The sequence below is a fragment of the Ovis canadensis genome, chromosome 9, assembly GCF_042477335.2.
Source record: "Ovis canadensis isolate MfBH-ARS-UI-01 breed Bighorn chromosome 9, ARS-UI_OviCan_v2, whole genome shotgun sequence".
Lineage (NCBI taxonomy): Eukaryota > Metazoa > Chordata > Mammalia > Artiodactyla > Bovidae > Ovis > Ovis canadensis.
In genome coordinates, this window is record NC_091253.1 from 35,781,440 (window position 1) to 35,808,878 (window position 27,439).

At 48.6% G+C, this 27,439-nt stretch overlaps 1 long non-coding RNA gene across 8 annotated transcripts in view; it reads right to left on the reverse strand.

Annotated features, from left to right (window-relative positions):
• LOC138446182 (uncharacterized) overlaps positions 1–26,972 on the reverse strand; it is a 304,831-nt gene extending 277,859 nt beyond the window's left edge. Inside the window, exon 1 of one of the 8 annotated variants that reach the window (XR_011259209.1) lies at positions 26,584–26,972. This is a non-coding gene — a long non-coding RNA (uncharacterized lncRNA). Of the gene's footprint in view, positions 1–25,312; positions 25,562–26,583 lie in introns of those variants that run through there. The other 7 variants (XR_011259210.1, XR_011259216.1, XR_011259214.1 and 4 more) reach the window with 7 other exon arrangements.
• Between the last annotated feature and the right edge of the window lie 467 nt (positions 26,973–27,439).

Here is a 27,439-nt window from a genome sequence, read left to right on the forward strand (position 1 = left end):
CAGAGTGGCCAAGAGAACCAACGAGGAAATCACGGAATTCAGAATACTCCGTCTTCTCTCTCTATTTGCTTGGCCAGCACCCTGACCAGGCCACCATCACTCTCACCTGGAATGAAGCAAATATGGTTTCCCCAGCTCCAGGGCACCCCCGTCCATGGAACCAGCCAGCTGCTTCATGCCATCCTGTCTCCTCTTCAACCACCAATCCAACCTCCCTCCCTTCATCAGCCTTGCCATCTGGCGGTCCTTCTGTTCCCCAAAGAGCCAGGCTGGCTCCCATCTTATTTAAGAAATATCTACCCAAACCTCTGGGCTTCCCAGTGACTCAGCAGTAAAGAATTCGCCTGTAATGCAGGAGCCACAGAAGACACAGGTTCGATCCTGGGTTGGGAAGATGCCCTGGAGCAGGAAATGGTAACCCACTCCAGCATTCTTGCCTAGGGAAGCCCATGGACAGAAGAACCTGGCAGGCTACAGTCCATAGGGTTGCAAAGAGTCAGACATGACTAAAGCGACTTAGCACACGCGTATCCAGACTTCTGATAAGGAATAATCCTAAGAATACTCAATGCTGTCATGTGGCAAGTTATCTACCATAATGAGCAAGCCATTCTCTACCAGGTTGAATAATGTCCCCCTCAAAATGCATGTGTCCCCAGAACCTCAGAGGGTGACCTTATTTGGAAAGGGACTTTGCAGTGTAATTTGTTAATGTGAGGTCATATTGAATTAGTGTTTGCGTACTTGCAAAGTCACTCAGTCGTGTCCTACTCTTTGTGACCCTCATGGTCTGCAACCCGCCAGGCTCCTCTGTCCATGGGATTCTCCTGGCAAGAATACTGGAGTGGGTTGCATGCCCTCCTCCAGCTGATGTTCCTGACCCAGGGATTAAACCCATGTCTCCTGCATTGGCAGGCGGGTTCTTTACCACTGGTGCCATCTGGGAAACCCATATTGGATTAGGGTGGGTCCTGAATCCAGTGAATGGCATCCTTATAAGACAGCAAAGGACACAGAGACACACACCAGGAGGAGGCCCTATGAAGATGGGGGTGGTGGTTGGAATGATGCAGTTACAAAGCAAGGAACTCCAAGCATCTCTGGCAGTCACTGGAAGCTAAAAGAGGCAGGGAAGCTCCTCCCTGAGAGCCATCGGAGAGAGCACAGCCCTGCTCATTCCTTGATTTGGGGCCTCTGGCCTCCAGAACTGATGGAGAATAAATATCTGCTGATATAAACCACCTAGTTTGTGGTCCAGCATTAAGGCAGACCTGGGAAACCAATGGAGCACCTTATAAATACTTTCTCCAGGCCCTGCCCCAACCCTGCACAGGCAGGGATCTCACTCTCCAGATGGGAAGCAGAGGACCTTTGGTTCAAGTTCACACAGCCAGTGAGTGGCAGAGCTGAGATCCAACTGAAGTCTAACTCCAGAAAACCAGTGCTTGACACTGGACAGAGCAGGCACCCTCTTTTTTAGAGAATAAGTGCAAAAAAAAAAAAACAAAAAAGGAAGCCTGTGAAGCAACTCCTGAAAGAATGTCCTGCTTCCTTAAAGGCCTTGCACAGCTCTTCTGTCAGAAAGGGTTTCTGGGAAGCTCTGGGTACCAGGGACCAAGGAACTGCTTCTGAGAACCAAGCGGCTCAGTGATAAAGAATCCACCTGCTAATACAGGAGACACGGATGCGATGCCTGGTTTGGGAAGATCCCACACAAAATTCCACCAGGACAACTAAGCCCACGTCCCAAAATGACTGAGCCTGTGCTCTAGAGTGTGGGAGCAGTCCCTGCTGTGCTGCAAGAAAAGCCACTGCAATGAGAAGCCCATGCTCCGCAACTAGAGCAAAGATCCGCTACAACCCAACATAGAACACAATAACAAACAGTAAAACAAACCAAGGCAGAGAGGCTTAATTCTGATCTTGTAACATACCTCTTGTCACTGCGGCCACCCCATCTTGAATATATGCATATATATGATATGGGTATGTGTGTGTACACACATATTGAAAAGGTTTCATAATATGCAATGTGCAATAATTATTTTTCTGCTCATCCCAGAGTCCTCTGTAGCCCCTAACCCGAATCATTATTATTTCACTTGGCTCAGATGCTAACAAGCTTACCTTCTGCACAGGCCTTCTGGGCAAAAGATCTAAAAATCTTTAACTGGTTGAGGGACAGAACTTGGAACGGCATCTGGCGTGTAATTATTTTTAACTGGAAAAAAATAGCCCATCCTGTCAGCCTTCCATTTCGAGTGGAGACAAACTGGCCACAAGCACATACATGAAAGGGTGGGCTGGGTGGGCCGTGCGCATCGTCCCTATGCTAACGCCCTGAGCTTCATCCAGATGAATGCAGTCATTCACGCTCTCCATGGACCGACTGTCCTCAATGTCCCTCTCGCCCCACGTTTCAAGGGAAGCTTGGTCTATTGGCCTATCTGAGCTCCCAAAACCACGGTGAGAAGCTTCATGCGCGTTTTCTAAAGCTTCTGTGAAAACAGGGCTTGTTTGCTTTATCATTTAAATTGCAAAGTACATCCCTGGCTGAGGAAAAACACAAACACCATGAGGCTTGGGCTGCCACACACAAGGGAGGGGATGCCAGAGCCTTCACTGTCCCAGCTGAAAAGTACAAGCCTTGCGCTCTGCAGAGGCCACTGCTGCTCCTTGGGGTTACTGTTGTTGTTACCGGGCTTCCCAGGTGGCTCAGTGGTGAAGAACCCGCCTGCCAATGCAGGAGCCCTGGGTTTGATCCCTGGGTCGGGAAGATCCCCTGGAGGAGGAAATGGCAACCTACTCCAGTATTCTTGCCTGGAGAACCCCATGGACCGAGGAGCCTGGCGGGCTACAGTCAACGGGGGCGCAAAGGAGTCAGACACGACTGAGCGACTGAGCAGGCATGTTGTTGTTATCAATAATAATAATATTTTACCCGGAATCTTACAAGAGTCTCTCCCTCGGGAATGCCACATCCACTCTGGACCTCAGTGTCCCTTGTCTGTCCAGCAAGGAATTAGACCAACAGTCAGAAGCCCGTGGCCTGAAATCTACTCTGAGAAGGAAGAGCAGGAAAGGCTGGCCCCGCCCACGCTGCTGAAATGTGTCCAGCTATGAATGGCCGAAGAGCACTGGCCCTTCTTAATAAGGGTTTTCCCTCCTAGGAAGTGGATAATCCAAGTAGTGAGAAGATACACCACTGGCCTGATCCTGGATCTAACAGAGTCATTTTCAACATAGATGGAAAAACAAAAAGGGAGCCCACAAATGCCTTCATGTTTCCTGAATTGGTCATCGGGTAGGAAAAACTGGCTCACCATTACACTAGATGACCTCCAAAGACAGTAAGGAGCCTAGTGACTTGGTTCAACAGATGTGAAAACAAGGCTGGAGGAATGAGGGAGGGGGCTTCGGGCCCAGGCCGGGGGCGGGGGGTGCAGTGGTCAAAGGTTTTTGGGAGGGAGGAAGACAGGGGTTTTCAGCTTTCTTCCTCTGCCCCACTGATGCGGCAGAACAAGATGCTCCTTTGGGATTCAACTCAAATAACCCCTAGGATGCACGGTCCAGGGCAGGGCGGGGAATCCACTCTTTGTGCCAGAAAAAAAAGGGAAAGGAAACTTTCCCAGGGAGCTGCCAGCTCCATGCACGGGGCCTGAGGGAGCAGCTCAACCCTGCTGTGCAGCCAGAGCGGCCCCAAATTCTTGGAACAAGGCTCGGTTCAAAGGAGGCAAAGGAGGGTAGGGAACAGGCTGCACAGACTCCTTCTTCCGCGCTGGGAGGCCCAGGGGCTGGGATGGGGCTGGGAGAGGGAAGCCAAGGCCTCCAACCTCAGGCCGGCTCGGTCAGCCCTGGGGCTGCCCACACAGGCCACCCCAGAGGGTGGGACAGAGGGGTGGTCAGCTGCTTGGAGGCCAAGGGTATCTAGGACTCAGGCTGGCAGATCCTGGAAGGCAGAAAGGGAGGCCAGCCAGGGGGTGGGAGACAGTCTGTGTGAGTGGAGAAAAGCCCCCTGGTCTGGGGTTCAGGGAATGTGGGTTTAGACGTACAGCTGTAAAACAGACAGATTTTCTAAAACAGATTTTTTTTTTTTTCTTCTCAAGTGGCTCAATGGTAAAAGAAGCCACCTATCAATGCAGGAGATGCAGGGGACTAGGTCAGGAAGGTCTCCTGTTGGAGGAAATGGCAACCCACTCCAGTATTCTTGCCTGGAAAAATCCCATGGACAGAGGAGCCTGGTGGGCTACAGTCCATGGGGGCACAGAGTTGGACGCGACTGAAGAAGTGAGCACACACACACACACACACACACACACACACACACACACACACGGCTTCTTCTTAATGCATTAGCAGGCAGGATGGCATTCAAAGATCTTTCACTACCCGGCAGACTTTTTTGAACTTGTTTCTTATGGACTGAAGAACTAACACATGCACCTGGTAAAAACTTCCAACAAGATGAAAAGAATCACGGGATCAGTGCTCAGCTTCCCTCCTGCCCCGTAAGCCTCCGTAGATGCAGCCACTAGTACCATTTCCAGATGCATCCTTCCTGACCTAGTCCTTGCGTGTGAGAGAGAGAGAAGGAGAGATCTCCTTCTTACACATAAATGGTAACAGGGAGGAAATTCCAAGAACAACTCACCATCTAGAGCCTGACTCTGTCACCCATCAAATGACAAATGTGGATGGTTCCCTCCTGACGTGGAAGAGTCCAAACTATGAACCCACCTGCCATGAGCCATGGGACACCAGCTGGAGAAGCTAACCAGCAAGTTGGTTTGACTCAAATTCTTGGGAACTTTCAGGTCTGCTGAAGTGCACTAGTAACTAACTAATTAACTAGTAAACTAACCTTTACTGAGCATTCCCCAGGGCCAGGTGCTGGGCCAAGCAAGTCACAGGCACCATCTCATCCTTCACAAACACCTCAGGAGGTAAGGACTGGCATTATTATCCCCATCTTATAGGGTTTGGAAAAAAAAAACACCACCACCACCTAAGGTCCAAGAAGCAAAACAACTTGTCCAAGGTCACATAGTAGGTAGTTGTTGTTTAGTCATTAAATCCTGTCTGACTCTTTTGCAACCCTAAGGAGGGTAGCCCACCAGGCTTCTCTAATACTGGAGTGGACTGCCATTTCCTTCTCCAGGGATCTTTCTGACCCAGGGATCGAACCCTAGTCTCCTGTGTCTCCTGTATCAGCAGGCAGATTCTTTCCCACTGAGCCACCAGGGAAGCCCAAAAGGCAGGTAACTAGGATGCAAACGCCCTTCTCTCCTTTTCTTCATTTGAGGGGACACATACACTGGGGGGAGAGGGAGAGCTGCAGGCCACGTGACATAGGTATTTATCTTCAGCACGGCTGGCTGGCTGCAAGGAACACGCAACCAGCCAAATGTGTAAAAGGCAGGACCTAAACCCTTTGGCTTTGCATCCAAGCCCCAAGCTTTTGAGTATCGCTGAAGCAACCTGAAAGCAGAATATGGTAGGGCCCTTCTCAGCAGTCAGATTTACATTAGCTAGTTTTACCCTCCAGCAGCCCTTTAAGGTAGGTGTCATAATCTATCTTTTACTGATGAGAAATCAAGGCTGATGGAAGCTGAGGGACCTTCCTAAGTTCTCTTAGGTGAGACTGACAATGATTGGTCATCAGGCTCAGGCCAGAAGTCTTTCACCCAACCACAGTAAACCTCAGGGCGTAATCTTCATGTCAGGCCTACAAAAGCTGCTCCCATCTTTCAAGCAACTAAGGGTGGTATTTAAGGAAAATCCAAAATCGGAATGAGAAGCAATGACCAGCACTAAAGAGCCATTCCCCACCCCCACCCCTAACAAGACCACATCTGGCTCAGAAACCCAACTAATGAGAAAGCAACTCCTTCAAAGGGCAACCATCTGACATCGTTTCGAAGCTGCAATTTGACATCATCTCGTAGCTGCAATTTGGCAAAACCAAATGGGAAAGCAACTTAGATTACCATCAAGAGCCTTAAAAACGCCTAGAACCTTTGACTTCATCATTCTACTTCCAGAAATCTATCCTAAAGAAATCGGAAAGATGGAAATAGCTTCACTCGCACAGGTGTACACCTACATACACATACGCGAACATGCATCTCAGCCCTAGTTGTGAGGGAAAATTACAGGAAATATTCTTAATCCTCAAAATTACAGGTAAAATTGGGAAAATGACAAAACATCCTTGCAATGGAAATGTTACAACGTTATGTTGCCTGCAAAGTGATACTTAAAAGCCTGCTTTTAACACCATGTGGAAATACTTCTATTACATTAAGAGCAAAACCCAATGAAAGTGTCAACATGAAGAGCTCTCACAGTTAAAAGAAAAACACACAGAAAAAAGAAAGGAAGAGCAGCTAAACGTGTTAACATTGTTTTCTTCTTTATACTCTTAACATTTCCCCGGTTTTCTATAAGACGTAGCATTCCTATGAAAATAAGCGTTATTTGAGAAAAGAAAAAAGCATTATTTGAAAAAACAATGGTCCACGCTCCTGGATACAACAAGCAACAGGTGTAATTTAAGACGGAGAAAAGAATTTGCTTTCCTTTTCAGAGTATGCTCCTAACGAAGGACAAGATCCTGCAAAATAAGAGAGCCAACACAGAGACTGATGGGAGAGTCCAGTTAAACATGTCTCAAGCCCAGAAGAGCCGTGGAGAATAGAGAAAGGTGGTCCAGGAACTGTCTACTTCAAGGCAGGTCCACAGTAACCAGAACCCTGGGGTGCAGGGGACTGGGAAGGGCCCAAGGGAGCGGCTGGGGTGGGGGTGCGAGGAAGCCCACTGAGAGTTCAAAACGCAGCTACTCTCAGGATGAAGCCAAGTGGTTCACGAAGGAGAAGCAATCCGAAATCCCAAAAAAAGACAGTGGTCCAGAGAGAACACATGGTCACCCACCACTTGGACGTACCAGGAAGGCCATTTAGAGGCGTGATCGCACACTGTTTACCAGCATTGCGACTGTTAGAACGAATCCTGCAGATAAAGCACAGACGGCTGAATTCTGGGTGCATATACAGCAGCCTGCCGTCCGTGTCATAGTTTAGTTCGGTGCTGTCCAATAGAAACGATGCAAGACACGTAGGTAATTTAAAATTTTATAGTAGCCACAAATAATAAATAAATAAATCACGAAAAGAAAGAGGTGAAATTACTTTTAATCAGGTACTTTTACTTAACCTCACTGGTAAGGAATCCGCCTGCGAAACCCCGGTTTGATTCCTGGGTCAGGAAAATCCACTGAAGAAGGGAAAGGCTGCCCACTCCAGAATTCTTGGGCTTCCCTGCTGCCTCAGCTGGTAAAGAATCCACCTGCAATGCAGGAGACCTGGGTTCGATCCCTGGGTTGGGAAGATCTCCTGGAGAAGGGAACGACAACCCACTCCAGTATTCTGGCCTGAAGAATTCCATGGACTATTTCATGGGATCACAAAGAGTCAGACACGACTAAGCGACTTTCACACACAATATATATAAATCCTATCATTTCAACATGTCATCAAAAGGAACACTTATTAAAGATATTGTACATTCTCTGTGTTGTAGTAAGACTTAGAAATCTGGTGCACATTTGACCCTCACAGTACATTTCAATGCAGACTGCTCCACCTTTCAAGTGCTCAGCAACCACACACTGGCCATCATACTGGCTAGCACAGGTCTAGCCATAACTTGAACAAGCCAACCTCTCTGGCCACTATAGTCCTATGCTAAAAACAAGGATGGAGTTCATCTGTTTTCTTTCATCATCAAAGGCAGTTCAACAAGCTTTCATTGACGGTAAGAGTTAACATATACACAGCCCCTTTCGGATGGTACCAGACAACAATGCTTCCTTTAGTTCCTAAAACATGCTTCGGAAACCAGATGCTCAGAGTGGTTGTCTGCTCAACTAAAAATCACACAGCCAGCGTGACCCAGGAGGCAGGCCTCCTGCCTACTAATTCAGTTCACTTTATCTTCACTTACTATGACCACACTAGCAAATGGGTCCCTTCTTCCTTCCCCCTCTTGGGGACTCACAGGCAAGTGGTTGAAATTTAATGAGCCATTCTGTGCAGCAACATTTTCTTAATTTTTATCAGAGTATAGTTGCTTTACAATGCTGTGTTAGTTGCCACTGTAGAGCAAAGTGAATCAGCTGTACATATACATAGATCCCCTCTTTGTTGTATTTCCTTCCCATTTAGGTCGCCACAGAGCACTGAGTTCTCTATGCTATACAGTAGATTCTCATTAGTTATCTATTTTATACATGGTATCAATAGTGTACATATGTCAATCCCAGTCTCCCAATTCGTCCCCTCCCTTCCCTCCACTTCCTGCAAGAAGATCAAACCAGTCAATCCTAAAGGAAATTAACTCTGATTATTCACTGAAAGGTCTGTTGCTAAGGCTGAAGCTCCAACACACTGGTCACTTGATGCGAAGAGCCGACTCACTGGAAAAAAACCCTGATGCTGGGCAAGATTGAGAGCAGGAGAAGTGGGCAGCAGAGGATGGGATGGTTATATAACATCACTGACTCAACAGAATAAATTTGCGCAAACTCCAGGAGATAGTGGAGGGCAGAGGAGCCTGGTGTGCTCTTACAGTCCATGAAGTCAAACAGAACTCAGCAACTTAACAACTCCTTCCCCACCCCACCCTCATTATCCATACATTTGTTCTCTACATCTGTGTCTCTATTTCTGCTTTGCAAATATGTTCATCTGTATCGCGTTTCTAGATCCCACTTATAAGCGATACTACACGATATTTGTTTTTCTGACCTACTTCACTCTGTATGACAGTTTCTAGGTCCATCCATGTCTGTGTGACAGCTTTTAGAGACCCCATCATGCACCCTTCTCTGCTTCCTCGGCAGAGGAATATCTGAAAATCTAAAACACGTAACAACTGGAGGACGCACTCGTCCTTGAGAAGCATAATTCATCACCCTAGCAATGAAGACCAGACTGTCTGCTGGGTGGGGTGTGACTTTACAGCTATCAGTTTCTTGGCTGCGAGGCAGAGTATTTGCCTGGGTCGCCTGACCTACTACAGTAAATGGAATGAGCCTGCCAGTAATCCTCGTGCTGATTAAGTCCCAAGCACAGAGCAAAACGGAAGATGACCTAAGGGCCATCTGTCATCTGCTCCCATCTCTGCCACTTCAGCTTACCTTGGGGGGCTTCCCTCCACCGCTCTGTGATCCTGAGGGCCAGGCAGTAAGACCCATTAGTAAACTTCTCTCAGTGCCCCCAAGCTCTTCCTCATTTCCCCATCAATGTCCTGAAGCCCTGAGGGAGAGATGAACTCAACAGGCAGGAGAGCAAACCAGTTAGACCCCTCAGATCTTGCAAGCAGGTTGCCTGGCTTCAAATCCTGGTTCTGGTCCTACAACTTAGTGGCTGTTCCCTTGGAGAGCCACTTCCCTTTCTGCCTCAGTTTTCCCATCTGTCAAATGGGGAGATTAATACTGACAGCATACACTGTTGTAAGGATTAAATACATAGATTAGATATAGAGGCAGAGTGCTCTCTGAGTCGGGCCCATGGGCAGAGCTATTTACTAGAGAGCCGATAAGAGTGTGCAGATCAGGGGATGAAGGAAGGGAGTGGTGATTGTCATGGACTGGACTCCAAAGCTAAAAATTTAAGAAGCAAAGCAACACGTATCAGTGGGCTTTTCAAACTGGAAAGTACGCAACACCTTCAGTCACTCGGCCCACATTTCATGAACCAACCCCTGGTGGCCTGAGACCCGGTACTCCTGTGCCTATTCGGGGCTCACAGGCCAACTGGATACTGATAATCAGATCTTCAGTTCAGTTCAGTTGCTCGGTCGTGTCCAACTCTGCGACCCCATGAACCGCGACATGCCAGGCCTCCCTGTCCACCACCAACTCCCAGAGTCTACCCAAACCCATGTCCATTGAGTCGGTGGTGCCATCCAACCATCTCATCCTCTGCCCTTCTCCTCCTGTCCTCAATCTTTCCCAGCATCAGGGTCTTTTAAAATGAGTCAGCTCTTCACATCAGGTGGCCAAAGTATTGGAGTTTCAGCTTCAAGATCAGTCCCTCCAATGAACACACAGGACTGAGCTCCTTTAGGATGGACTGGTTGGATCTCCTTGCAGTCCAAGGGACTCTCAAGAGTCTTTTCCAACACCACAGTTCAAAAGCATCAATTCTTCTGCGCTCAGCTTCCTTTATAGTCCAACACTCACATCCATACATGACTACTGGAAAAACCATAGCCTTGACTAGACAGACCTTTGTTGACAAAGTAGTGTCTCTGCTTTTTAATATGCTGTCTAAAAAAAAGAGAGAGAGACAGAGAGACATTACTTTGTCAACAATCAGATCTTACCAAGCACCTAATACACACGGTGCTGGAGAAAGCCGCTAAAGTACAAAATCTTATTTAATGCTCACAATAAAGTATCTAGTTGGTAGTACTGACTGCTTCATTTTACAGATGAGGAACCTAAGACTCAAGATGGGGAGATCTGAGACTTCTGAAAGCAGATATATCTCAGGCCGCTGCTAAGCAAAGGAGAATACTGTGCTCTTATCCATTAAGCTGTTTTTCTATGCTTCTCAGGCAGGTGAGTGATTATTTGTGGCTTTGGGTGGCCTCTGCTATGGAGTATCAGAATGATTCAAAATGCCAGGCAGAGGCCCCCAGTTGTAAAAAAGCTCAGGCTCCGGGTCTCAGCCATAAATGAATGAATAAATCTTGCTGATGAAGTGGGTCCCTCTCCTGGAAGAAGGACTTGCCTGCCCCGCTCTCATGATTTAGGCTGGGCAAGGTAGGCAGCAGCGGAGGGATGGTGTGTAGTATTTTCCTCCTGGAGGCTTCCAAGCCAGGAGAAGCCTCTCCAGGGGCCTCTCTCTCGTGATTTAGGCTGGGCAAGGTAGGCAGCAGCAGAGGGATGGTGTGTAGTATTTTCCTCCTGGAGGCTTCCAAGCCGGGAGAAGCCTCTCCGGGGAGCCTATTCTCTTCCGCTGCTGTCGGTTATCTGTCTGTTTATCTATTTTGGAAAGGATTATCCTGGCTGGGGGTATCTAAGCTGAGGGCTACTGTAAACACTGGAGAAGGTGCCTGACATTCCTACATTCCCCGCAGAAGAGCTTGGGAAGTATGGATGGAAAAGAGGGGGAAATCCCACCTGGGGAGGTCAAGATCACCTGAGGGAGGGCAGGGACCCAGCTGGACCTGGAACTTGCCTGGAGTCCTGGGTCCACCTGGATGGGAACATAATCTGGACCAAGGGTAGTTTCAGGACCCTTCTGGGCATCAGTTTCTACCCCAGCATCAGCCTGGGGCAGGTATAAGAGATCCTGAACCACTCACAAGGAACAATGCTAACAGCGTGGGGGGCGGGGGGGGAGGCGCTTATTCAGTGTTTGTTATCACTCCAGCTCAGATGAGTTCATCAGGTTTTGTGTACCATCTCATTTAAACTTTAAACTAATGTGGATCTTTCCAACTCAGTTCCCAGCTGAGGAATCAGGCAGAGGGAAGTTAAGTTCTCTGCACGATGAACTGAGTAACAGAATGAGGCCAAGGCGAGAGAGAACCTGCAGCCACTCCATTCCAGGAACCACGTTCCTCACCATCACACCAACAGCATTTCTTTTTAGATCGTGATGAGGGTCAACAGTCTGTGGCCAAAGACATCTCTTCCGATTTTCAAAGTCTATGATCCCAGGAAAACCCAAAAGCAACTGTCTGCACCTCACACTGAAAGCACAAGCAAGAAAAGAAAAAATAGATAAATCAGAGTTCACCAAAATTTAAAAGCCCTCTGCGTCAAAGGGCATCTTCAAAAGCGTGCAAAGACAACCCACTGAACAAGAGACAATATTTGCAAATCATGTAAAAACAGATTCACATCCAGAAAATAGGAAGAGCTTAACAACAACCAAAAAAATACATTTCTCCAAAGAAGATATACAACAGGCCAATAAGCATACAAAAAGAGGCTCAACATCACTAGTCACGAAGGAAATGCAAATCATCACCACTATGAAATACTACTTACATACTTTTAGGATGGTTATTACCAATTTTTTAAAAAAAGAACATAAGTCTTAGCAAGGATGTGGAGATTTGGGAACCCTTGCTCACAGCTGGTGGGGATATAAAAGGATGCAGCTACTATAGAAACAGTATTCAGTTTCCTATCTATCTAACATAGCTCATAATCCCCAATTCGCAGGTCTGCTGTCAGACTAAAATGCAAAGATCATTTGTATTCATTCACTCAGCCAATGATCCCTGGTATGGACATTGGGGAAAACGGAAGGCAATAAAGTGAACCAAAGTCCTTTGAGGCTTATTTTCTATTGGGAGCTACGGAAAGCAGCCAAGACAGATAACTCAGACTGGACTTTACACCGTGGCAGGTGATAAACAGGGAAACAAAACAGCTCAGAGGCCCACGCCGTGTGGGCTGGATGGTGGAGAAGCCACAGGGAAAGGGACAGTGGATGGTGGGGGTGGGAAGGGGCAGACTGTTGTAGGTCCCAGAGCTGGACCAGGTCACAGTGCAGGCATGGGCTCATCCGAAGGGAGTCCAAGGCTTGGGGGCGGGGGGGCGGCGGTTCTGAACAGGACTTACATGATCTGACCTAGGTTTCACCAAGATGATTCTGCTGCTGGAAGAACTTAAGGAACCACGGAGAGCCACACCAAGGATCATTTATAATGACATGACCTCCCCAAGAAAACACAGACTGACACTGCAAGTTAAAAAAACTGGGCAAACTCAGGGGCTTTCTGTGTATTCCCTCATTTAATCCTCTTAACCATCCCAGAACAGCAAGGCTGTTATTCCCATTTGACAGATGAAGAAACTGAGGCACAGAGATTTGAAGGCTATGCAGCTCTCTAGTGACTGAGCTGAGGTTCCAACCAGACGGTCTGCAGTCAGAGTTCGAGGAAACAGAGTCACCCATGCTGTCTGAAGCTTACATTATGATAACGAGCAGAGCAAGAGAAGAGAGTGCTGGTCTGGGTACCTAATAGTTTTCCTCCCCATCGGAGCGTCTTTGTCAATCTATTCACCATCCTCCCCACCCCTACTCTTGCTCAACACCACCAATTTCTAGGTATAATTAAAATGGGTGTATGTATGGCACAGAAAAGATAAAACTTGGAAGCCCTTTTACTGTAACTCACATTACCTAGGACAACTGCTAGTTTCACTTTCCCCTTTTCTCTCTGAATCTCTATCCAGAGATTGTCTAATTTAGCACCAGAGATGTGGAATTATCATAGCTAAAACTTGCAGTCAAAACTGCCTATCCTTTTGAGGTATGAAGAAACAGGGAATGGGAAATGGGGCTGGAAATAAAGACAAACTTCCTCTAGGGAAAAGAATTCATATTTATACTTCCTGAGTACAGAGTTAATAGATACGAGATTGGTTAATGGATTAGTTCCAAATCCAGTCTTTGCATGCTGACCTGCGTTCCAACCTACCTTTTAACAGCTGTGTGAACCTGGGCATGTCACTTGATGTCTCTGAGCCTCAGTTTGTCCCATCTGAAAAATGGGGTTGATGATGGTTCCTATTCCATAAGGAATTGCTGAGCATACATGGAATAATGGAAGGGAAGCCCTCAGCGTTCTACCCATCACACAGTGGGCTCTCAGGATGCCAGCTGTTGTTATCAACCATATTATTATTTTTAGTACAAATCCTCACAACCCATCATCAGGGGCAGGAGATAGTGTTCCCACTCAGAAATAAGAAACAGAGACTGCAGCCCTTCTAACAGCAGGCATACCCATCTCCTTCTGCCATTCACCAATCCCGGTGCTGGGCTCGCCTCCTCTAGACGAGGCCTCCCAGGCCAGCCGGACCTCAGTCATCCTGTCCTTGTGGGCCCATCTAAGGCATCTGCCATCTGAAGCCAAACCTGGTCCTCAACTACTTCAGCCCCCGAGCACCAGCATCACTCTGTCCACTTCTGCGAACCAGACTTCACCCTGGCTTTGCCTCCATGTGCAAAAAGCGTATGTCTGTTTTCCTGCACTGGGCTGGGAGGTGGGGGTTCTTAGAGGGGTCCCCAAGTGTAGCTCCAAGTTCGGCACAGTGCCAGTGAGCCACACGCAGTAAATCCCAGGTGCCTGAATGGCACTGTTCCACTGGGAGTTTTCTGTGTAATTAGTTCAGAGTTATTACATGGATCCATGTGGACAAGTTCTTAACAACAGCATAGGGCCAGGGCTTAATGACTCTATGAAGTCATCTCACTGGAGCCCCTAATAGTGCTGAATAAGGTCCGTGACGCTGCCCCAGAACTGCACTAACACAGAGCCATCACCGTTGGTGGCTCTGCTCTCGTCCTCTGCATCTCTAAAGGCAAGGATGCATCTACCAAACTATCAAACCCACGGTTCTTTTTTATTCCCCAAGAGCCTTGACCAGTTCCAGGCACATATTAAGCTCCTAGAGTTTCCAGATGTGTGTGCTCAGTCACTCAGTCGTGTCTGGCTCTCTTTGACCCTTTGAACTGTAGCCCAGCAGGCTCCTCTGGCCATGAGATATTTCAGGCAAGAATACTGGCATGGGTTGTCATTTCCTCCTCCAGGGGATCTTCCCGACTCAGGGATCGAACCTGCCTCTCCTGCATCTCCTGCACTGGCAGACGGATTCTTCACTGCGGAACCACCAGGGAAGCTTAGAGCTCCCAGTCATAACCTTAATAAATTTTGCCTCCATAATGTGAAGAAAGATGACAAGACGGAAACACTGCCCAAGCTGGGGAGAGGGCTTTGCTTTCTCTTGGACCGGTTTGTTTCTTTAAGTAACTTGGCTGTGATGGCTCACCTAAAGGAAGAGAAATCTGAAAAGCATGTATTTTCCCCTGATGTAAATCAGCAAAGGCTCACCAACTTCGAGGGCAAACATCAGTGAGCTGGCTGGAAACCACCACTGCCTAATAGTAGCCGACCAACACTTAAGAGCCCAGCAGGATACAAAAGGTCTGGCTTCCTCCACAAAAAAAAAAAAAAAAAAAGCCAACATGTGTTGAGCGGGCGGAGAGGGAAGGGAAAAAGGAAAAGAGCAGTCAACATCTAGGAAATTATTACTTTTCCAGGACATACAGGCTATCACAAAAGCAATCAAGGGACTGAAGAAGCAACCCAAAATAGCATCATGTGCAAACAGCTCTAAGGGGAAGAAAGTGAATCACGTGTACGCAGGAGGCACTCTGCTGCAGTACTTAAGCCAATAAGGGTTTAAGCCCACCAAGCTGAGCCTGCAGCCTTCGAGGCACGGCGGGGGAGGGGGGCGGGTAGGGGGCACAGCAGGGGGCACAGACCCCTGTCAGGTCTGGTGGAACCTGTGCAATGGGAAGGGGAGAGCCACAAACAGGGGTTGCAAACTGCTGGCTTGGGGGCCACAGCTGGCCCTCATGTGTTTAGTCTGACCTGTGAGGGGTCTCCAAAAATCTAAATTGAAACATTTGAAAATTAGAACTTTCCTTAAAAAAAAAAAAAAAATCCCTGGCTTCTCTTTCACAAGTAGAAGGTCTGGCAACACTGAATCTCCTCTGTGGCCTGGGGGAAACAAGGAGGTGGGAAGAAGGAGCTGGACTCAAAAAGCAGCTGCTGGGTTTGGAGAAGGGACCAGTTGTGGGCTAGTCCGCACACATCCTGCTGTGCTCCTCTGAGTCCACACGGTGCATTTATATCATCTGTTCATTTTCCTAAGCAGCTGAGTCTGCAAGCCCTGATGGGAACCCATGGCCGCAACCCAAAACAACGGGATGTGAGCTGTCATAACTCAGGGTCCGGGGAGGGGATGGAGGCGTGGTTCCTGGAGAAGGTGACCCCAAACCAAGTCAGAAAGCATCAGTAGGATTTTGTTTGGAGATGAAGTGGGGAAAGGAACCGAAACCTGTCCCGATTCCCCAGCTGGATGAGACACGGATGTCAGAAGCGAATCTGCAAGCACGCGTCCTCTAAAAGAATCACATCATTCCAAATCTTCCTCAGGCAGACCCGACATTCCCCAGCTGCCTCTGATCAGACAGGCCTTCCTTCTGCTCCAAGCAGAGGCAACCATCTGGCAGGAAGCACTCAGCCTGAAGGGTTGGCGAGAGCGGGGCCTTAGCCCAGATCCAAGGGTCCATATCCTTCAGCAATTCAATCTGTAGAGGGTCTATTATACAGCAGGTACTCCAACTCATAATGGGAAGCCATTAAAAGCTTTTAAGTTGTTGAGTCTCAGGGTCTAGTTTGCCCTTTTGAAAGCCAGGAGGAAGGCCGGCAGGGAAGCAGGGAGACAGCTGGGGCCGGTGGCGGATGTTTTTGGGCCAGGGCAGAGGGGTGCATTCTGGAGCCAGTGATGTTAGGTCGAGCTGCTGGGCCAAAGTGGAGAGAGTGCACAGCCACAGGTCAAAGGCGCCAGCAACTGCTCAGGCATAAAACGCAAAGGTTGTAGGGTGCTGTCTAAGGTGTGGCCGCCAAGACCACCTCCACACATTACCAGGGCTGATACAGCGATCGCCCCCATCCTTTGGAATCCCCAAGTATGTGGGGAATGTTTGCAATCGAGAAAGCACGTATGGATTGTCCAGGCAAATGACAGGGAAGAGATACTGCCTGGGGCCACCCTTGAGGCATAGGGAGAAGACAGTGGAGGCTCGAGCAAAGGCCAAGGGGCAGCCCTCCTACTCCGAGAGCCCTTTCTGGGAGACCATCTCTCTCTAGGGACCACCCCCATACTCCCCCACCCCCCATGCTCTGAGGGGAAGGCGGCCCTGCAAGGCTGATGAGCAGGACGCTGTCCCCACCAGAGGTGTCCTCCGGGTGTCAACTCGGCCGGGTCAGTGTGGCCTTCACCTCACAGGTTTGTTTCTTGGACCAAATTCAATCAATTGTCTGTTTTGTAAGAAGCCATACACGACAAGGACAGGAGTGATCTCTCCTCGAAATCTCTGAGATGATTGGCTGAATGATCCTGAGGCTGTCCTGGCCCCCACTGAATGGACTACACCCCACTGAAGTGGACTATGGTGTAATATCTAGCCCTAGTGGCTCAGCGGTAAAGAAGAGCCTGCAATGCAGGACACACAGGAGACAGGGTTTCGAACCCTGGGTGAGGAAGATCCCCTGGAGGAGGAAATGGCAACCTACTCCAGTATTCTTGCCTGGAGAATTCCATGGATAGAGGAGCCTGACAGGCTGCAGTCCAAGGGATCTCTAGAGTCGGACATGACTTAGTGACTAGACAACAACAAAGAAGCTTGAATTTACAACCATGAACACACGGTCATGGATGCACCCAGGCTGCTTTCCTTACTGTATAGTTTCAAAATGCATAAGTGATACACGTATCTATAGTCTTCCCCTACAAAGCATACCACCTGCCTCATCCTCTTCCTCCCAGGAGGATGAGAGTGAGTTTGACCTAGATCCTTCCATTTTTTTTTAAACGTTCACACCCACCTCTGAGTATCCTTCAATAACACAGAACATGAGGTGTGAATTCTCAAATGCACCATGGCGTGGGGCTGGACATGTGTTTTCAATTTCATTGCAAGCTGCCAGTTGGTCTTTCAAGCAACCTCACATTCACTAGCTGAGTCAGGGGACCCCAGGCCACACACAGCCTTCCCAAGACTTGAGTCAGACCTCCTATTTCGGGCACATTTTGAAATACGGGGGACAATGTGCCCCAGAAACAAGTCAAGTGCCCTCCCGGTGGAAGATGGGTAAAGAAACAGCAGGCTATCCAGAGAACAGGACACTAGACTGCAATCTAATCCACCGGACGACTGACTCAGACAACATGGAAGAGCTCACTCGCATGAGAGAAACCAGACGCAAAGAACTACATTCTGGATGATCCCACTTATAAGCAAAAGACAACCATGAGGTCAGGAAGCAAATTCGTGGTTGTTAGAAGCTGGGGACCAGGGAGGAGACTGACTACAAAGAAGCAGGAGGGATGTTTGGGGGGGTGATAGAAATGTTCTTGATGCTGATGGTGATGATTCTAAGACGATGTTACAGAGCTGTGTGCCTTTATTGAACTGCCTACCACTACCTACTAAAAAAAAAAGTAGATTCTGCTATCAACAGATCAGACCTCAACACACGCAGCTATATTAGGGAGATTCAGAATCTTTTCACATATGTTGCCCATTCTGCCTGTTTTCTTTTGAGAACTGTTTATTCACATCTTTTACTGACTTTGCTATGAGGCTGTTTGGTTTGTTATTGACTTTGGGGAACTCTTCTTTATTATGAAAGCTTTTTTTTTTTAACTTAGATATTCCTTTTTTCTTTACTCTTTTCATCTTTATCAGCCTTTTCCTTTTCCTTTGTGCTTTTCTCCTTCTTTGGTGAACTTCCCCAAAATCTTCATACTTCACTCAAATGTAGCCTTTCAGTGTGAATTCCTTCATCTCAAACAAACTCTCTTTCATATTATTCTATTTCATATTCTTTCATATTCCTTACACTTTGGTGTATGTTTGCTTGTCTCCCCACTAAGTAATAAGCTCCTTTAGAACTGGTGCCATATCTGTTGTGATCACTGCTGAAGATCCAAAACCTTGAGCAGGTTCTGGTACACAACAGCCATCCCGCAGATATCTGCTAAACAAATGGAAGTTAAGAAAAAGCTAATACAGGTGCATATGACGTATATGGACCTATACACACAGTGCACACTACACATAATTGCTCATGACACAGCCCATCACGGACAGCAATAAACACCACATGTCTCAACAGATAAGAGTGAGTTTGGCTTTGGTACAAATCTCATGAGTTGCAATATTTACCTCAAAGTTTTAAAATACTGAGATGCTATGGTACAATTTGCTTCCCTGGTGGCTCAGATGGTGAAGAACCTGCCTGCAATGCAAGAGACCGGCTTTGATCCCTGGATCTCAAAGATTCCCCTGGAGAAGGGAATGGCAACTCACTCCAGTACTCTTGCCTGGAGAATTCCACAGACAGAAAAGCCTAGTGAGCTTCGGGGTCGCAAAGGGTCGGACAAGAGGACTAACACTATACGATACTATGATGCAATAGTCCTAGGACTGGGGATTTATCCCACCAAATTAAATGAAAAATATAAATAAATATTTATAAAGATTTATATTATATTTTATAATTTATTTTATACTATTTTATAATATAATATATTATTTTATAATATATTACATAAAAATGCCATGGGCAAGGACTCCCCCAGCAGTCCAGTGGTTAGGACTCTGAGCTTCCACTGCAGGAGGCACAGGTCCAGTCCCTGGTCAGGGAACTAAGATCCTGAATCCCACATGCCTCATGACACCTTCACACCCCTCCCAAAAATCACATGGACAAAAGGATATGCAACAATGTTCAGGAATGCTTACATCTTAAAAGTTCAGACATAAACATACATACCATAATTATAACTGTTTTTTTAAAAAACCACAGTAAAGACAAAACAGTGATTACATTTAACTCAAGAAGTAACACTTATCTTTATAGACTTGTCCCCTCAGATGTTTACAGATAGGCTTTTTTTTTAATCTGAAAAAAGATAATTCCAATTTCCCTAATTACAGTTCTGTCCACCCAGGGCCATTTCAGGCACCTCCCTTCTAAGATCCACCCTGTATAGAATTTGTTATCTTTCTAAATGTAAATTTGGGAAGTTGGTCCTCAGCTACAATCCCAGGGTTGGCAGGACCCATTCAGATCACTTCTGCCTGGTCATTAAAGCTGCTGCCCACCAGCACTGAGAAACCCTTGCGCCACACCCAGAGAAAAAGCCCTGGTGCAGCAATGAAGACCCAGCACAGCCAAAATTATTCTTTTTTTTTTTATTAAAGAAAAAGCTAAATCAGCCCAAATCAGCTTTCTGTTTAAAACCCTTCTGTGGCTCCCCATTTTATGGTGTACAAGACAGCATCTTTTAGAAAGGCCTAGAGGCATTACAAGCAGCACTGCCAAAGAGAGGTCTCCCCTTCTACCTCTGTCTGCTTCACTCACACCACTCCAGTTCATTCTTCATCTTGCTCCCCCATCTCACAGTCCAGCTCTGCCCTCAGCCTCTAACCTGGCTCTTCACTGGGCTCAAACACCATCCTTTAAGGCGAACCCCTTCACCTCCTTCAAGGTTGCTCCAGTATCAGCTTCTCAGCAGAGCCTGCCCTGACACCACCTTAACACTCCAGACCCTGACCCTGCACCACCTGCTCCCACGACACACATCCCCTCGAGCACACTGTGGATTGCGCCTGCTGCTCCAATGTCTATTCTAGCCCTAATGCAAGCACCGCTCATGCCGCATCTGTTTTGCTCCTTCCTGCATGCCCAGCACTGAGAACTCTGCTTGGCACAGAGCAGGTATGCAGTGTATTGAATTAAAGAAAATGAACAGGGACTTCCCTGGCTTCAACCTTCCCTGGTCCAATGGTTAAGACTCCGAGTTTCCAACGCTGGAGTCACAGCTTTGATCACTGTTTGGGAAACTAAGACCCTACATGCCACGTAGTACAGAGGAATTTTTTAAGAAATGAGTAAATGAAGCCACGAGCCCTACCAAGCTGACAATTTCTGGAGAGAAGACAGATACACAGTATACCAGGTAATGATCAGTGCTGCCCCAGTTTCCTCAGCCTGCCATAACAAAATACTGCAGACCAGGTAGCTTAAACGATTGGAGCGTATTTCTCCACAGTTCTGGAGGCTAAGAAGGTCAAGACCAAGGTTGCGGCCAATCTGATTTTGAGGAGAGCTCTCTTTCTGGGTGGTAAACAGCTACTTTCTTGCTGGGTCTTCACAGAGCCAGAAAGAGGACAAAAGCTCTTTGGCATTCTTCTGATAATGGCACTAATCACCACATAAAGACCCCACCCTAATGACCTCATCTATCCATAATCCATAAAAAGAGGAGAAGGGGTTGACAGAGGACTGAGATGGTTGAATGGCATCACCAACTTGACGGACATGAGTTTGAGCAAGCTCCGGCAGTTGGTGATGGACAGGGAAGCCTGGTGTGCTACAGTCCGTGGGGTTGCAAAGAGTCGGACACGACTGAGCGTCTGAACTGAACTGGTCCGTAATTACCTCCCAAAGGCTCCACCTCCAAATATCATCACACTGGGAGTTACTATTTCAACATATGTAGTTTTCAGAAAGACATTCAGTCCACAACAAGTACCACAGACAATAGTAAGACTCAGGCATGGAAATAGGAGGAGGGGAGGTTGCTATTTTATGAGGCAGCCACCAGAAAAACAATAGCAAATATAGTAACCACCACTTACATAGTCTCTACTACATGCAGCTCTGTGCTAAGCATCGCACATCTATTAATACAGTGGTGTCAGGAGTTGCTGTAGTATTTTCCTGTATTGCATCCATCTGTTCTCTGCCGCCTTGTGGGGACCACCCTGTCCCTACTGTGTGACTTGGATAGAATGAAAACACCAGGAGAGCTCTTTGCTTCTCTGCTGGACCTCCAGGAGCTAGAACAGTGCCTGCTACACAGCAACTGCCCAGTAAGTGAACAGCTCAGTCAGTCCGTCTTAAACAGAGCAGCAAAGATTAAGGGCCAATGTCCCAATGGAAGGAGGACTTCCCTGGTGCTCAGTAGTAAAAGAATCCGCCTGCCAATGTAGGAGACACAGGCCCAATCCCTGAATCAGGAAGATCCCTGGAGAAGGAAAAGGCAAATCTACTCCAGTATTCTTGCCTGGTAAATCCCATGAACAGAGGAGCCTGGAGGGCTCCTAGCAAGCAATATAGTACACACGGTGGCAAAGTCAGAGATGACTTAGCAACTAAACAACAACAACAGCCAGGGAAAGACAGCCCTAAAGAATAACCAATAAAAACAATCCTTTTTCTGTCTTCCTTAAGAGCTTACTTCCTCCCTCTGTGCTAAGTGCAATTTTTTTTTTCCTTGCATCATGCCTGAGAGGGGGACACTATTCTCCTCCCCGTGTAGCAGCTGACAGCTGAAATAACCTGCAAAAACAGGCTGCCAGCTGAGGAGGGGTACCTTCTGATTTCTGTCCTTTCTGTGATCTCTCCTGATTTCTTATCTTTCTTCTATTAGCCAGTGTTTTGTTCAGAGGCTTGCAAAGAGCACTAGTAACGTCACAGGGCCACTTCATGATTTATGTAACCAGAACGTTACTTTTACACATTAAAATGTATTCAGAAACCACCAGCTCTAAGCAGCCACAGGAAGTAATAAAACCCAATAATTGTCACAGTAATAATATCAGCTACCTTTTGCTGAGGGCTAAGAAGGTGCCCAGGCACCCTGCTGAATGCCTGCCTGCTGGGCATCCTCTATTTCCTCCTCTCCGCCAGGGCAGAAGGTGGTACTTTATCGTGCCCATCTTACAGGTGAGGAAACAGGCTCACAGAGGTGACGTAAGCTGCCCCACAGTAACCCAGGTCTGCACTACCCCTCAGTGGTCCCAGCTGCCTTCCACTGCTTTCCGGCTTCCTTCCTTTCTTCAGAATCTCCTCCCTCGGGGGCAAACCCTCCACCTCCCATCCTGATGGGCTGCTCCACATCTAAAGAACACAATGACTTGAAGGACGGGCACAGCTTGTTTACTTAAAAATAAAGTCGTTCTTCGATAGCCACCTGTGAGCCAATCTCAGGGCTGCGTGAGCCACCGGATGAAACAGCGACCACCCCCGCCCCCCAAGCACATCCCTGCTCCTTTGTTCCTCTCAAGAAATTCGTGGTCCAAGAGGGAAAAGAAACAGATATAACAGGGGCTCTGATTACCCACCGGGCACCAACTAAACAACACTACCCCTACTCCTTGCCTCCCCCTTCAAAAAAGAAGAAAAAAAAAAAGAGGAAGAGAAAATAAAAGAAAATTCAGAACTCTGAAATTAAAAAAATAACCGAGACCATTTGGGCCTCATGACTGTGAATCTTGTGTTTATAGGTTGACGTTTTTGTTTTTCAGGACGAGGTTGGGACGATACAATCTTTGTATTGTTAGGGTGGTTACAGGACCAAAACACACCCAGGAGGGAGGAGGGCACTTGGGATCACTGAGGCAGGGGCAGGTCGTGGAGGTGGAGGGTCTATGATCATTTGCAGAAACAGCTCTATCTCCCATCTGCTGTGAATGTTGTTAGTAATAAATGCTGGTCACAGAGCCAGGCGGGACACCTGGATACAGCTTTCTGCAAAAGCCCATAGATTCTACACCAAGACAGATGCTGGCCCCTGGCCCCAGAGGTCCCCAGACTCTCCAGTTTAGAATTTTCTGAGCACTGAAGCCCCACTCTCGTGGCTTCTTGACCCCACCCAGGCCAGCAGTCTGGGCAGATGGTGTCTTCACATGAGGTGTGGGATTTCTCCTTGTGCCTGGGCAAGGAGGGACGGCTGGAGGATGAGCTGGACCCTCCTGCTCCAGGCGGAGCAGCATCTTTGTCTGTCTTTAGTTTCAGGGTCCTCTGACTTCTACGAGTGGGCCTGGGGAGGCAGATGGCCAGGGCAAATCCGGGTGTCTCTGCCACTCCGTGGCTGTGTGACCTGAGGGTGGGGGTTGGGGGCATCCTTAATCTGACCTGTGGGCTCCCCATCTGCAAAACTGTGATGATAACGATAATTTTGTCTTTCCAGGTAGCTTGCCAGGTGGCCAATGCCAGAGACCCGGGTTCAATCCCTGGGTCGGGAAGATCCCCTGAAGAAGGAAATGGCAACCTACTCCAGTATTCTTGCCTTTGAAATCCCATGGGCAGAGGAGCCTGGCGGGCTAGAGTCCACTGGATCACAACACAATAGCTGGGGGATTATACGAATAACAAATATAAAGCATTTCAAGGCTGGCCCACAATAAGAACTCCATCACTGCTGGACACTTTATTGTAACTGCCTTGGTGAGGCTATAGGAAGCATAAAATGGGAATAACAAGCTCGGCCTGATATAAGATTTCAGTGTTATTACAAAAACTGCCACTATTATTGGGAATTCCTTGGCAGTACAGTGGTTCAGACTCCATGCTTCCACTGCAAGAGGCAAGGGTTCCATCCCTGGTGGAGGAACTAAGATCCTACATGCCACGTGGCATGGCAAAAAAAAATGGGGGGGAGGGGAAGAAAGAAACTACTACACTACTATTATGATCATTTACTATTATTGTTATTAGAGTCTTAGATTCGTTGGGACCAGAAAAATAGAAGAGACAGAGGCAGAGTCTATCAAAGGACCCATCTGGGCAGTGCCTCCTGTAAGGCTTCGAACTCCTGAAGTTTTTTAGGGAAAGGATAGAAATGACCATCAACAGGGCTGATCCACAGTCAAAATTATTCCATTTTGGGTCAGGAGTCCCCCCATTGACATAGGGTAGGTGCAGGAACAAGCCTGGTTTCTTAAAAACCTGCATCCAGAGTTTTTTGGGGTTTTTGTCTTTTTTTTAAAGGGGGCGGGTGGGGAGAACACCATGTCCACAGCCAACAAGGACAGGAAATACAAAAGAAAAAGCTTGAGCATCCAGAAGCCATCTGACACCTAAAACACACAGAGAAGCGCAGCCATTAGCAGGCCCAAGGCTACCTCGCCGAGGAACGTGGACCAGCTACCATCCAAGGTCCTCGCTCCCACAGGGAAGGCTCAACCACCTGCCATCAGTATCACCACTTTCAGGGAAACTCACACAAAGAAGAATAAATATCATCCGGGAGGCTCTTTAGTTGAGCTGAGAAAAAAATGTCCCTCCCAGGCAGGCAGAAAGCCCTGGGACACAGGCTCTGAAACCCAGCCTGCCTGCTTGCCTGCCATTCAGGAGGAAAAGAAAAAGCTAAAGCACAAGAGATCAGCTGAATGTGGCCGGTGAGAATTTACCCAGTTTTTAGATCAGTAAACTCACAAATCAGTTTCCGGGGATTGGGGTCTGTCTGATATTTCAGAATCGAGAAGAACTCCCTCTTTCCAACCCAGAAAAGCTCTAGCCCCAGACAGAAAGGGCAAGCCCAGACAGCATGCGCCGGGGGTAGGAGGGAATCAATCAGAAAAAGAAACTGATTTCTTCTCCTTTTCAAGAGAAGCCTGGATGATGCAAAATTCTTCACTCAGAGCGTAAAGCAACAACAACAATAAAAAGTCACCCTTCACCAGGCAAAACAAAAATGACCACAGAACAAATTCCCCCGTGCCCCTTCCTCGGGAATTCACTGGGGACAGCATTATGATCCGCCCCGGACCCTCTCAGCCTTGCCATCACCAGACTCATCCATAGAATCCCAGTCGCCCAGTACCAAGGCCTTAGACCACGAGGTGCTCCTTACCTCCAGGATGTAATTGCTCCCAAACAGTGGGGATCAGGCCAGGAGGCTCCTGCCCAGCCCAGCCACTCTGGGCTTGTTCTGCTGCTGCTTCCAGGAAGGTTTTTGTCCTAATAAATCTTTCAGGAAGTCCCACTGAGTGTTCAGAGGATCCATCCAACACCCTTCTCCATTAGTTAAAGCTTCAGACAGATTCGCTGTGACCACAGGACTGTGTCAGATGAACAAGCCTGAACTTGTCACTGCCAGTATGCAAAAGAGGGCTGCAATATCCTATAACAAACAGCGCAGCAGACACAGTCCCTACCTCCTCAGAGCCTCCGCCCACCCACCACACACAAACACACGTTTCTTCCCGCTTTGCTCCAACAACTAAGCAGCTCCAGGAGCCAGGACGCAAAGTGATGGGGGAGGGGGGATGCAAGAGGGGCAGCCAGCCTCTCTTTGGAAAACAGAAGACGGAAAAGAAACACCCAGACCTCACCCTCTTCTCCCCCAAACCCCTCACTTAGGGATTTCCTCTCTTCTCTCATCTTACAGACGGGCCTGAAGTCAGGGGCTCGAGTGAACAGAATATTCCATGTCTGCCAACTCTCGGGAAAATATCTGCCCACCGAACACATGCACCCTCATGGTTGCCCTTCCCGAAAGTCTACACTTGGACCACAAACGCTGGCATAAATAAAAGCACATTAGCCTCGAGAGGGTAAACCTAAATACACCAACAATCCATCCAAATAGAATTACCAGGATGAGGGTGTGGGGGCACCCGGAAAACCAGCAAATGCAATGCACAAGGAGAGAAAGTTTCCAAAACCAGAGTTGCTGAGTTTTCGGAAATCACCTTGTTGGGGAGTTGGGGGTGGGGCGGTGGGGAGATGGGCGAAGGATGGAGGGTGTATCATATGGTTCGCAGGCTTTTCAGCTAGCAAAAGGGGCCTCCCGACCTTGTCTGCGAATCCCAATCAGTACTGATCGGAGGGGGTCTATATTTGGAGGTTAGATAATAAATACTTTTCATCAAGACCACAAATCCGGAATTATCTCTCTGCAAGGGCTATTTGATGTCACCCTCTTCCCCTCCCCCCCCCCGCCCCAAAACGCCCCAAACTGGCTGCCAGTCTAGAGTGTGGAGATGAGGAAAGTGCACGGTTGACAAACACGTTGAGATCTGAAAGCTCTTTCTGTCGGTCCAGCTGCCCACCGCACATCCCTCCCTGCAAGGCCAAGGCTGCCGACTCTCCAGAAAGGCTGAGGACAAAATTGTAACTTACTGAAAGGTGGCTCCAACCGTGTCTCCGCAGGTCACCGGGACCGCCAACATCCTTTCTGCGTGGAAATCCACTCGAGGGGGTCCGGGGCGGGGGCGTGCCGGGGCTCATCCTCGCTCGCGGCCCCTCGCCGTTCCCCCGGGCCCCGCCGCCCCGAGTCCGCCCGGCCCGCGGGCCCATGTGCTCGGCGGCCGCACGCGCTCTGCCCGCTGGAGCGCGGGGCAGGCGGGCGGCCCCTGACGTCACGGCGGCTCGCGCTCCGGGCCGCGGGGGAGGGGAAAGCGCGCGCCGCCGGGCTGGCCGCGTGCGTCCTCTGCCCCGGCTCCGCCGGCGCCCCCCGGCACCCCGCCGCCCTGCCCGCCGCCCCGCGAGCCCCTCCGCCCGCGGCCGGAGCAGCTTCGGGCATCCAGCCGCGGAGGGCCGCGCGCGGAGGCTGGGAGGGCCTGGGCCGCCTGGGGCCCCGATGGCCCGGGGGAGGGCGCGCTCCGCACAGGGCTGGGGGTCCTGGCCGCGTTCGCACCGCGGCCGGGGGAGAGTCAGCTCGAACTCGGCGATGGTGCCCATTCACTTGTGCGCGGCGCTTTCAGCTTCTCTCCATCCCCCACTGCCACACACACACACCAACCCCACCACCCTGGCGTCCTGGAGTCTTCCCACTTGCCAGATGTGGAAGGCGAGTTTAGGGAAATAAGGTGGACCGAGATGCTCTGAGATGGGAGCTCTCCACAGCAGACCCTGGCTTAGCTCTATCTCTAGAGATCCGAGCGCCTTCCTGGGTACCACCAGCATCCGCAGGCCTGGTAAGAGGGGCGTACACGCCTTCTCACCTCCTTCGACGTCTCCAGCTGCCCCCGAGGGC